General features: G+C 31.7%; 1 protein-coding gene and 1 long non-coding RNA gene across 2 annotated transcripts in view; one reads left to right on the top strand and one right to left on the bottom strand.

Moving 5' to 3' along the window:
- Window positions 1-12,139, bottom strand: part of LOC143064829 (uncharacterized) — a 113,529-nt gene that overhangs the window by 23,411 nt on the left and 77,979 nt on the right. The window lies entirely within an intron of this gene.
- Window positions 4,775-11,154, top strand: LOC143064828 (uncharacterized). The gene is made up of 3 exons (XR_012975329.1): window positions 4,775-4,882; window positions 9,687-9,758; window positions 10,665-11,154. It is a non-coding gene; the product is annotated as an uncharacterized LOC143064828 (long non-coding RNA).

The raw sequence follows: 12,139 nt of genomic DNA, 5'->3' as shown, positions 1-12,139 counted from the left end.
GGTACATGACTGTGGCTCTGTATTTGCCTATAGTAATAGATCGAGGAATGTCTTGGGATAAAGGACCCTGACATATGATGATTCTATCACCAGTGAGACAGTTTGTGATCTCATTCTCATACCTAAGACGTTCTCTAAAGTGGTTCATTATTACACAGCTCTGTTCTTCTAGAGCTCTTAATATTTGGCCGTCATCGGCAGAGAGTGGAACATCTTTCACTCTCAATCTTACAGTGTCTATGTTCTCATGTATGGTTTCCCGAGGGTTTCTTGAGTAAATGTTGATTTTTTTACCCCGAATGTCCACTCTCTTACAGATAAGGTGGTCTCTAGCGGAATCACAATCGAGGTATATTCGCCAGAGGCCTCTTATTCTTTGAAGTCCTATGATGGAACGTGCCTCAACTGAATAACCTAGGGTTTGGTACATTTCAACATTTGTAAGGTACAGTGTTTTTGTTGTGACTCGATCTGTTAGTGAACCAAATACATCTATTTCTTGAACGAAGACTGGTTTGACTCCATTCATTGTTGAAGAGGTTATTGTCTTTGGATCAGTTTTGGTTACGTCAGCATACGACGCCATTTTTTCTTCACCCTGGCTCTCCTCATTAGATTTTGCCATTTTTCAAGAGTTTAAGAATATTCTGGTATATTAAGATCGTGCAAATTGTCAAAAGAAATGATTTTGGTAAACCTTACACATCAATATGTTGCAGTTAATCTGTAATCTGCTTCGAATTTTACAATTTTTCTCTTGTCTTAAAACAACCCGCTACCTTAGTCAAGGGCTGTAACTCCGGTTTTTGAACTTGATCTTACAAAGATTTATATTTTTTTTAATTAATTGTTTCTCCAATAGCTCTTTGCATCTGTGACAGCTGTTTATTCGGGACAATTATATAATTGTTAATGTAAACTTTGTTGTACGAACGTACATGACTTTTAGAACGCACCTACGCATGTGAGATTTCCGCGGGGTTTTGGTGGATGTAAACAGAAAGATACGAGGACCGAGAATACTGAACACAACTTGAACAGAGAAAACGTTATTTGAATGGTATCTTTGTGCTTCTGAAGGTTGTCGAAATGATAGTTTTAAACATATACTCAAATTTAAATACGCTTTTTCAAAGATAGTTCTTGTTTTACTCTTTCCCCATTTCCATTCTAAATTTTATTAGATCAATATAAATGAATCGAGGACACTTTAAACCATTTTAACTATTCTTGGTCTTGCGATTTCGGTTTCGGCTTATGGTTAAGATGTGTTTCCCCTCGGTCCCTCTTTTATTACAGTCCGCACTGAAGATTATTACTCAACACTCTTTTTTTCAATCATTAGAAGCGTAAGACAAGAGGACAGTTTAAGTCCTACCTTTTAGCTCACCTGGCCCTAGAACCAAGTGCGCTATTTTCATCACTTGGCGTCCGTCGATCGTCGTCTTCGTTAACTTTTCACATTTTGAACTTCTAGAAAACCACTGAATGGAATGGAACCAAATATGGCATGAATGTTCCGTATGAGGTACTGACCAAGTGTTGTTAATTTGTAGCCGATCTATCATTCAAGATGGTCGCCAGCCGGGGTGGGGGTAGTTTAACATAGGACCCTATGGGAAATGCATACAAATGTCTTCTTTTAGAAAATCATTGAATGGAATGAAAGCAAAGATAGCAATATTAAACCAAATTTGGTCTCAAACAGTTACATTATTATAACTATCTGTTATGATTTAAATCTTTTTTTCATATGCTTTCCATCAACCAAGAAGAGTCAGGTGAACGACACCGGCTCTTGAGAGCCTCTAGTTTTAATTGTTATATTAATGATTTGCATTCAGTTTTGGTGAAACTTGTAACCCTCCAGTTCTTGATACTTCAATTATCCAAACTCTCAGTTACGAAGATGATTTAGTGTTACTGTCTGAGACACACCAGGGGCTTCAAAATGCGTTAGACAAACTATATGAATATTGCATTAAATGGCAGTTGAGTGTTAATACAAACAAGACTCAAATTCTAGTTTTTCAGAATATTTATAAACAATTTCCATCCCTCTTGTTCAATTATAAATTTTTGACTGAAGTTAATGAAATTTATAGAGAATATTAATAATTATTATACCTCAGTTATCAATTTCTTACTATATAAAACAAGTTCACAATATTTTGACTGTTTTTTAAATTGCAAGTGTTGAACTATTGGACCGGTCAATAGTCTCCATTGAACCTCGATGAAACTATTTGACTTAAAGCGTCGTTATATTTCGCGGAATTTCAAATGCAGCTACGGGATTAGCTGATTTTGGAAATACCGCGGGAGTTACGACGATAGTTGATTTACCCCCGCCTTTTCTTGTATATTGTCTTTTTCGGGATATCGTTATACAAAAAGCAGAAACCCAACTATGCAGTTAAACGTATACTTCATAAAATAACACTAATGCTACGTCCTGCAACCATAGATACAACAGGAAGAACGCGACGTCGTAACTCCCGCGGTATTTCCAAAATCAGCTAATCCCGTAGCTGCATTTGAAATTCCGCGAAATATAATGACGCTTTCAGTTTGAATTCATATTCAATTGAAGGTTTTGTGCAATATACTGTGCTGTTGCCTAATTCTTTGTAGCAAAACTTGTTTCAGATTGTATACAAAGAGTTAGCCAAAAATTGTGACCCCCAATTTTTTTATGGGAAAATTAACAATTTCTAAAATATTGAGAAAAACGATCCCTCCCCCTTCAAAAAAATAATTATGAAGAAATTTTCCTAATTTCTTAAATCTTCAGGGAGGGGGGGGGGTTCCCTCAAAACAAAAAAATGTTGACCCCTTTTTAAAAAAACAATATTCGAAACAAAATCTTTTTAATTTCTTTAATCTCCCCCCACCTTTACAAACCATATTACATTTGAAAAAAAGCCTTTATATAATGTGGTACATTACAAAAGACATCAATACACTCCAACTCTAGTAATTGGCTTGAAACTAGATATTTTGCCCCTAGTTCCTTAACGGATTTGGCAATTACCCTAAAATGAATCTCAACCTTCTACTTGTGATATAGAACCATGTGGTACAATATCATAGTAATCAAAACACTTATATACAAGTTATTGATTTCTATCCAGTTTTTAGAAATTAACCTGTGACGTCACTTTTTGTGGCAGACAGTTCGTAATTCTATTATGCTGATTTTGTGTACTGTCCTAAATATTTTACGTATTTGTTGTTATTATGTGGTTAACATGTCGAAATGTAATATTATATTATTAATTTATGTATTTCTCTGTCCTGGGTATTCTTACATTTATTTGTACTGTATTCTTTCATGTAATATTGTTATTTTAGCGGTATCTTCAACATTACCATAAAAGTGCGAGGTTTAGCTAGCAACAAAACCTGGTTCAACCCACCTTTTTTCTTAAAATGTCCTGTACCAAGTCAGGTAGATGGCAGTTGTTATCTAATAGTTCGTTTCTATGTATGTTGCATGTCATTTGATTTTGTTGCGTTTCTTTTGTTTCACTGGTTTCCTCTTATAGTTAATGTGTTTTCCTCAGTTTTAGTTTGTAACCCGGAATTGTTTTATGACTTTTGAACAGCAGTATAACAAATATAGCTGAAGACGAAACACAATTATCAGGAAAAATACAATAGGCTCCACAGAAAAGTGGAAAGAACTAATTATGAATAGACATAACTGACGAACCGTAAAAGTGACGCTTCCCAAATTTGTACATATTCTGAGTTTTGTGGTAAATAATAAGTTTCATAAAATTTGTAAGGGGCAAACTTAAGTTAGAGAACGAAAATGAAAAAAAAAAACAGCATTTTTTTCCATTTGTAAAGGCCATAACTTTAGAACAATATAAGTGACGATAACAAAATTCGAACTTGGTCTGTGTTTTGTGCTAATAAGCATTGTGTATAATTTTCATAACATTTGGTCGAGGCAAACTAAAGAAAGAGAACGGACACCAATTTTGTGACGTACGACCGGTCGGTCAGACAGATAAGGGTTAAACTCAATGCCCCCTCCGCTACGGTGGGGGCATAAAAATCATCACTATGATACTATAAAATTTACAACCATTTTCCATTTTCATTGAACTAGTACAGTTTTTATTAGGGTACATACTGTCACATCTCGTTGTGTTGAAGGGACATTGGTGTCATTTGGCCTTTATCTGCTTTTCGGTCGAATTGATGTCTTTTTCCGACGTAGTCGGTATAGATTCGGTTTGTGCCCTTTGAACTTAAGGACGCTTAACTATGGCAACAGAATACGCATGCTCGAAAATCCTTTCTGTGATTGGACAAAATGCTGTCATGGTGGGTGATTTGGTTGTGTTTTAAAAAACGTCTCGTTAATTATATCGTGATGGAAAGCAAGTGAAAAACTATAAATATTTGAACTTTTTTTTTTTTTTTTTTTTTTTTTTTTTTTGAAACAATTAAATCATCTTTATTGCACTAAATGCTGTTTAACAATTTACCTAGCTTACAGCATTAAGCTAAGTATCCCTGTATATCAGTTATTATACATCCAGGGAGAATATATAATAAAATATTATATAAATGTTAGTATTATACAATTAGACATAATACATAAATTAAATTAAATTCACATCAATATACATTGATTCAGTCATTAATAATGAAAAAAAAATTTGTCTGCTTACAAATCGGGAAAATAAAGGATCTACACCGTTTCGTTTTGTAATTATTATGTATGTTTACTTTCCCTCACAGGTTACCTGTGTCTCAGACCTGTGTAGTCTGTGTATTGGAGTTACTTTCATATTCTTTTATGTTTTGAAGGATTTATTTTGTCTAAGCTTATTTGCTTGACTATGCTAGTGTAAAACATAACTAGGTAATTTATAAAATTATTTTAAATTCAAATCAAAAGGTTATTTGATATGCGTGTTTATTTTGGCCCCACGTGGTAAAATATTTATACAAGGCCAAGGGAAGTTAGCATATGTTTATTTGTTAAAAACAAACTATACCTTTACTTACAGGTTACAATATGCTGATGTCTTTAATAACATATTCCCGGTTTCTATATTTCTTATCGCATTTAATCTTATAATGTCATATATTTCCTTTTTGAAGATTTTAAAGATTTCTATCTTTGTTTCTTTTTTGTTTGAAACAAAATGTGCCTTATATATTGAGAAGAATATAACTGTTATCAGGGTGTTTATATCAAAATATTTTGCATCTGCCATTTTATAGCCAGTTATTAAATTTTCTAGCCTTAAAATATGTCTATCTATTTGAAGATAAAGTAATAACTTGTATATTTCTTGCCAGTAAGTATTATTATAAGGGCATGTAATAAAAAAATGTTTATAATTGTCAATTTCTTTGCAAAAATTGCAAGAATTGTTATCTAATACTTTCCACTGTGCTAATTAGTCGTTGCATGGAAGAATAAAGTTGAGTAATTTCCATTTAAACATTTTAAATTTGTTGTTTTCTAGGTAATTAAATATAAAATTTGTAAGGGTTCCGCGGAACCCAGTGTCTCGCCTACTTTTGCTGTAAATCGCAGGCTCAACAAAAATGAGGAAAAAAATCAATAAAAAATTTTCCTCTTGATACCATCTTATGATTGTAAGAAGCTTCTGTCTAAGTTTGGTAAAAATCTAGGATAGTTAATAAATCTAATGAATGTTTTGAAAACTTTAACTGCAAACTGTATGTACATGTAAGTTTAAACTTAAAGAAAATCTAAGTCCATTTAAAAAAAAAATACAGAAAAAATGGAGTTATTTTTTTACAAAATTTACTTCTGGATACTATTTTATGATCATAAATAAGCTTCTGTCCAAGTTTGGTACACACCTAGGATAGTTTAAGAAAGTTATTAAAATTTTAAAAACTTTTACCACAGAGTGAATATAATGTTTCCCCGCAGAAAAACTAAGTCCATTTAAAAGTAAAATATGGAAAAAAATGGATTTATATTTTTACAAAATTTACTTCTGGATACTATCTTATGATCATAAACAAGCTTCTGTCCAAGTTTGGTACAAACCCAGGATAGTTTAAGAAAGTTATTAAAATTCTTAAAACTTTAACCAAAGTGAATGTAATGTTTCCCCACAGAAAAAACTAAGTCTATTTAAAAGTAAAATACGGAAAATATAGAATTTTATTTTTACAAAATTTACTTCTGGATACTATCTTATGATCATAAACAAGCTTCTGTCAAAGTTTGGTAGAAATCCAGTATAGTTTAAGAAAGTTATTAAAATTTCAAAAACTTTAACCACAGAGTGAATATTTGTTGACACCGCCGACGACACCGACGACGACGGAATGTAGGATCGCTTAGTCTCGCTTTTTCGACTAAAGTCGAAGGCTCGACAAAAATTAAGAGTGCTTTTAAATTTCATATTTAAATTTTCTTCAAAAATTCTTTCCCACTTCAGAATACCTACAGGTTTTTCTTGCTTATAAGGGGCAATTAGTATTGAATATATTTCTTTATTACCCATTTCTGGATAGATGTTATGATTGAGTAGTATTTGCAGATGTTTTGTTTTCTTTATATTTTCTTTTGTTTTAAATGAGCTTTCTTGCTTTAAAATATTCTGCCAATGTTTTGGAATAGCTTTCTTTAATAATGATAATTCTCTAATCCAATCCCGTTTATCTTTTAATTTAAGTAATATTTTATTTTCTAATATATGACCTCTTTCATCAAGTATGTCATTTACATACAGAATATTATGTTCAATCCATTTAGTAAATAATAAGTGTTTTCCTTTTGTTTGTATGTTATGATTGCCCCTTAAAATCTGCTTTCTTATGTCTAGAAACGATTGTGGGATCTTTGTCTGTCCTCCCTTAACATTAATCCAAGTTTTAATCAATTGCTGATAGAACTGGGGAAGGGATTTAAATATTTTTTTGTCTAACATATTAACATTTTTAATATTCATTCGAAATATCAAGAGGTTTTTACCAAATTTGTTTAAGTAAGCTTGGGGTATGATTGACCAATTATCACCAGAATTTTGTTTAAGTTTTAAAATCCACCGTAATTGAAGAGCTTTGAGATATAAGTCTATGTCGATCATTTTTAACCCACCTTCTAGATAGTTTTTACAAAGAGTTGCACGTTTAACTTTATCTTTTTTCCCATTCCATATGAAATTATATACTAGAGTTTTAAACTTTTGTATTATTTCTTTTGATATGTACATATTTGATGCGATATAAGTTAAATTTGGAAGAATTAGTGATTTTACTACTATTATTTTACCTATTAATGTTAAATTTCTTTTCATCCAGTTTGATATAATTTTTTCACATTTTTTAAGCTGTTTATCAGTGTTTAGTTTTTGACAGTCTTGATTGTTATAACCAAAGTAAAAGCCAAGACTTTTAATATTATCTGTTTTCCAATTTATGTTTTCAAATTTGTCTCTGCTATGTTTAAGTTTTCCCAACCCAAATCCCTCTGTTTTATTTCTGTTTAGTTGTAATCCTGATAAACTTCCAAAAGTTTCAATTATATTCATTGCTAAACTAACATCTTTTGGTGATTTAAGAAATAGTGTTGTATCATCTGCAAGTTGACATATTTTAAGTGAGCAATTTCTACCATCTAGTTTCACCTCTAAACCTTTGAGATTATTATCTTCTCTTAGTTTAATTGCCATAATTTCAACTACTAATACAAAGGCTAACGAAGAAATTGGACATCCTTGTCGAATTCCACGAAAAATGTTAAAACTGCTGGACACCCAACCGTTGTTGAGTATACAACCTTTTATGTCTGTGTACATTGTTTGAATCCATCTTATAAAACTACTTTTAAAGCCAAATTTTACCAAGGTTTCTGACATAAAGTTCCATTCAAGGGAGTCAAATGCCCTAGAGAAATCAACAAAAAGTATAGCACCATCTACTTTAAAGTTCTCTGAGTAATCAATAATATCTTGTATTTGCCTTATATTGAAGCCTATGTATCTATTTTTTATATAGCCTTTTTGATCAGTATGAATTATTTTTGGTAATACTTGTTTTAATCTTTGAGCAAGTGCATAAGCCAACAATTTTACATCATAATTTAACAGAGTTATTGGACGATAATTATTTAAAGAAAGTGGATCTTCATTTTTATATATTAATGATATTGCTCCAATTTTTTGTGAAGTTGATAATTCTCCTTTTTTATAGCAAAAATTAAATACTGATACAATTAAATCTTTTATTTTTTCCCAAAATTTTCTGTAAAATTCAACATTAAGTCCATCTAGACCTGGGGCTTTATTTAGTTTCATTTTGAATATTGCATCTGTGCATTCCTGCACTGTTATTTTTCCTTCACATAAATCACTTTCACTATCACTTAATTTTGGACATTTTTTAATATTGTTAAATTACTTTTTAGTATCTTCCACATCAGGCTTAGTTGAGGAATATAATGTTTTATAATAGTTAACTTCAAGGTTAAGTATTTTTTCTTGATCAGTAATTATATTATTGTTTACATCATACAATCTAGTAATGGTTTTTTTGCACTGCCTGGCTTTTTCAAGACCTAAGAAGTAGGAAGTATTTTTTTCTCCTTCTTCAATCCATTTCACCCTTGATCTTATTTGATTGCCTTTAATTTTTTCATTATATAGATTTCCTAACTCTTGTTCTACTTTCTCTATTTTTTCAATCAGGGAGGTATTTGTTTCATAATCATTAACTCTGATGTTAGTTGTATGAATTTCATTATTAAGTTGCTTAAGTTGATTTTCTAACACATTGATTGAATCTTTTTTGTTGAGGGCTTTTAATTTACAGAATTGAATTGTACAATCTCGAACCTCTATTTTAAAAGTGTCCCATAAAGTAGCTAGATTTATTGAATCATTTGCTTTAATTTTATAGTTGTTAATTAGATTGTATATTATTTTTAGGTAGATTTCGTCGTTTAAAACGCTACTATTTAATTTCCAGTATCCGCGTCCTTTATTATTTCTTGATATTTGTAATTTTAAAGATACACTATTATAGTCAGTGTATTGAATAACAATTGGTCTAATATCACAAGAGGAGCAATTTTTTTTTAATTTCAGTACTAACAAGGAAGTAATCAATTCTAGTGGCTTCTGTTTTATTTCTTTTACACCATGTGAAGTGAGTTTTATCTCTGTTTTTTTTTCACGCCATATATCTGTTAATTTTAAAGATTTAATTAAAGTTTTAAGTCCGCAGACTGGTTTATCAAATTTTATTCTTTTATTTTTATTTTTAGTATCTTTTTCAGATAAAATATCGTTAAAGTCTCCTCCTATTATTAGTTGTCCAAGACTATATTTATCTATAAAAGTTTTAACTGTTTTAAAAAAAGTGTTTCTTAGCTTAGTATTATTTGGTGCATAAACGTTTGCAATTGTAAGTATGCTTTCGTCAATTTCTATATTTACGAGAAGAAGTCTTCCATCTTTATCTTTATAAAAGTCAATAAATTTGTAGTTGAGCCTACTTTTTAACCATATAGATACCCCTCTAGCATTGCTCTGACCATTACTGAAGAATAATTCACCTTCAAACTCTTTTTTTTAAAGATTCTTCTAAGTTGTCAGTAAAGTGTGTTTCTTGTATTAGGAGAATATCACATTTTTGTTGTTTTGTCCATTCAATTAGTCTTTTTCTTTTTTCAGATTGCTGTAATCCCTTAGCATTAACTGTACAGATGTGAAGTTTTTGATCAGCCATAATTGTTAATGTAAAAGGTAAGTTTATGTTTGGGGAACCCCCATCTATTTATAGTATCAATTATCGATTTTATTCTTTCTGTTACCAGTTCACGAGTATTTACTTTATTCAACAGGTGCAGTGGCGGATCCAGGGGGGTTTGGGTGGTTCCGGGGGTGCGCACCCCCCCCCCCCTTTATTTTTGCCGATCAATGCATTTGTATCGGGACATATGTTTTGCACCCCCCCTTTGCCCTGGGTGCCCTGGGTTAGCACCCCCCCTTTCGAAAATTCCTGCATCCGCCCCTGAAGTGAATAATTATCGGCAGTTTTGCTGTACTTGTAGCATTACATTCTTTATACTTTCTACAAAGTTCACATTGTTTTACTATAAGAAGTGATCCTACATAAAAACATATTAAATAGTGATCAAATTTAATCACAATAATTAGATACACAGTATCAATAATGTTTAACTTTACGGTATTATGTAAAAGAATATTACACAATGTTGTTTTCAAATTGACAATACATACAGTTTTTACACATGATGACCTCGCCTTACGGGTCATTATTTGGGTCAACAACGTGACTTTGTTTACAAACTGAGCTGTGACAATCATATACCACACACAGTTTGTGAAGACAATAATTGAGAAATAAATTTTACTCAATACAAAGATATTATAAATATTACAATAATTCTGTAGAGAAAAATATTTACATGAATATATTATACAAAAGATATATTTAAATAGTTTACAGTAGATAAAGATAATGAGTTCTTTATGTAAATATGTACATTTTTTTTTATCAGTACTATATGTGTTTCTTTTGTCAGGTCTTAATTGTAATGTTTTATTATTCTCATGCTTCTTTGCTTTTAATTTGCTAAATTGATTTTTATAGCTGTTGAATGCTAAAAAATTTATTATTTTTTCCAGGAGATATATGTAATGGTTTGCATTATGAAGTGGATTATATCTGTTTACCAGTTTGGACTCAAAGCTTTGCATATAATTTAGATACGAAGTATGAGCATATATGGAGCTATAAGTGTGATTCTGTATGGGAACATCTGTTGTCAATTTACTTATAAATTTTTGTGTGCAAAAGTGTGTCTGTTGCATATTTGTGTACAGAATTAATAAAAGATATGCGTGTTCATTTTGTGATCTAAGAAGAAGAATTTTGAGGCACATCTGGATTAATTGGAACTGTAGTGAGAAAAGTGTAAACTTTATATAAAATATGCAATTCACCAAAGATATATATTGTGAAATATGAGTGTACCTATGACTGCATGTATATGGAGTGGTACTAATTTCAACTCTACTGTGAATGAGTTTTGTTACACATGTCATCATGATTATACACAAAATAAATATCACTGAACATGTATTACAGTATAATAATAAACTAGTTTTACTTTTATTTGTTTTCATATAAATGTTCTGTAAACTGTTTGTTGGTACGTATACAGTACTGATAAATGCCATTTCGTTTCAGTGGTTGTTATTAAGTTGCCAAAGTTTTTGACCGTTTGGCTGTGGTATCACCTTCTTTTTCATGCAAAACATGGGTCGGGGTAACTGGAGACCGCTCCACGTTTCAGTTGTTTTTTTGTTTAGCCGGAGTTGATACAGACTACTGTTGTTCCGATACAAATGAGGTAATTTGAGTTTGTGTTGTTTTTCTTTCTTTCTTTCTTTTTTCTGCCTCCAGAGATATTTCTGATTGGGACATATCAATGTCTTCTTCATATACACTCGTTGATTCATGTTCGCTATTTGTAGATGGATCATCTGTGTGATTTGGTTGTGTTGTATCATTTTCTACAGTAGTGTCCTCAGCATCATTTGTGTTTTCATTTGTGCTTTGATGTTCATTAGGATGTTGAGTGTTATCAGGGAGCTCATTTTCTGTACAGTCAATTTGTTTATGACCTTCCTTACCACATGATTTGCTAACCCAGTCATTAGGGCAATTTCTAAAATTATGCCCATCAGCTAGACATTTCGAGCACTTTTTGGGACGATTGCTTGTAGATGGTTGATCACGGTACATGACTGTGGCTCTGTATTTGCCTATAGTAATAGATCGAGGAATGTCTTGGGATAAAGGACCCTGACATATGATGATTCTATCACCAGTGAGACAGTTTGTGATCTCATTCTCATACCTAAGACGTTCTCTAAAGTGGTTCATTATTACACAGCTCTGTTCTTCTAGAGCTCTTAATATTTGGCCGTCATCGGCAGAGAGTGGAACATCTTTCACTCTCAATCTTACAGTGTCTATGTTCTCATGTATGGTTTCCCGAGGGTTTCTTGAGTAAATGTTGATTTTTTTACCCCGAATGTCCACTCTCTTACAGATAAGGTGGTCTCTAGCGGAATCACAATCGAGGTATATTCGC

This window comes from Mytilus galloprovincialis, chromosome 2 (assembly GCF_965363235.1).
Source record: "Mytilus galloprovincialis chromosome 2, xbMytGall1.hap1.1, whole genome shotgun sequence".
NCBI lineage: Eukaryota > Metazoa > Mollusca > Bivalvia > Mytilida > Mytilidae > Mytilus > Mytilus galloprovincialis.
The sequence above is the reverse complement of the archived record's forward strand: the minus strand, read 5'-3'. Positions and strand labels throughout refer to the sequence as shown.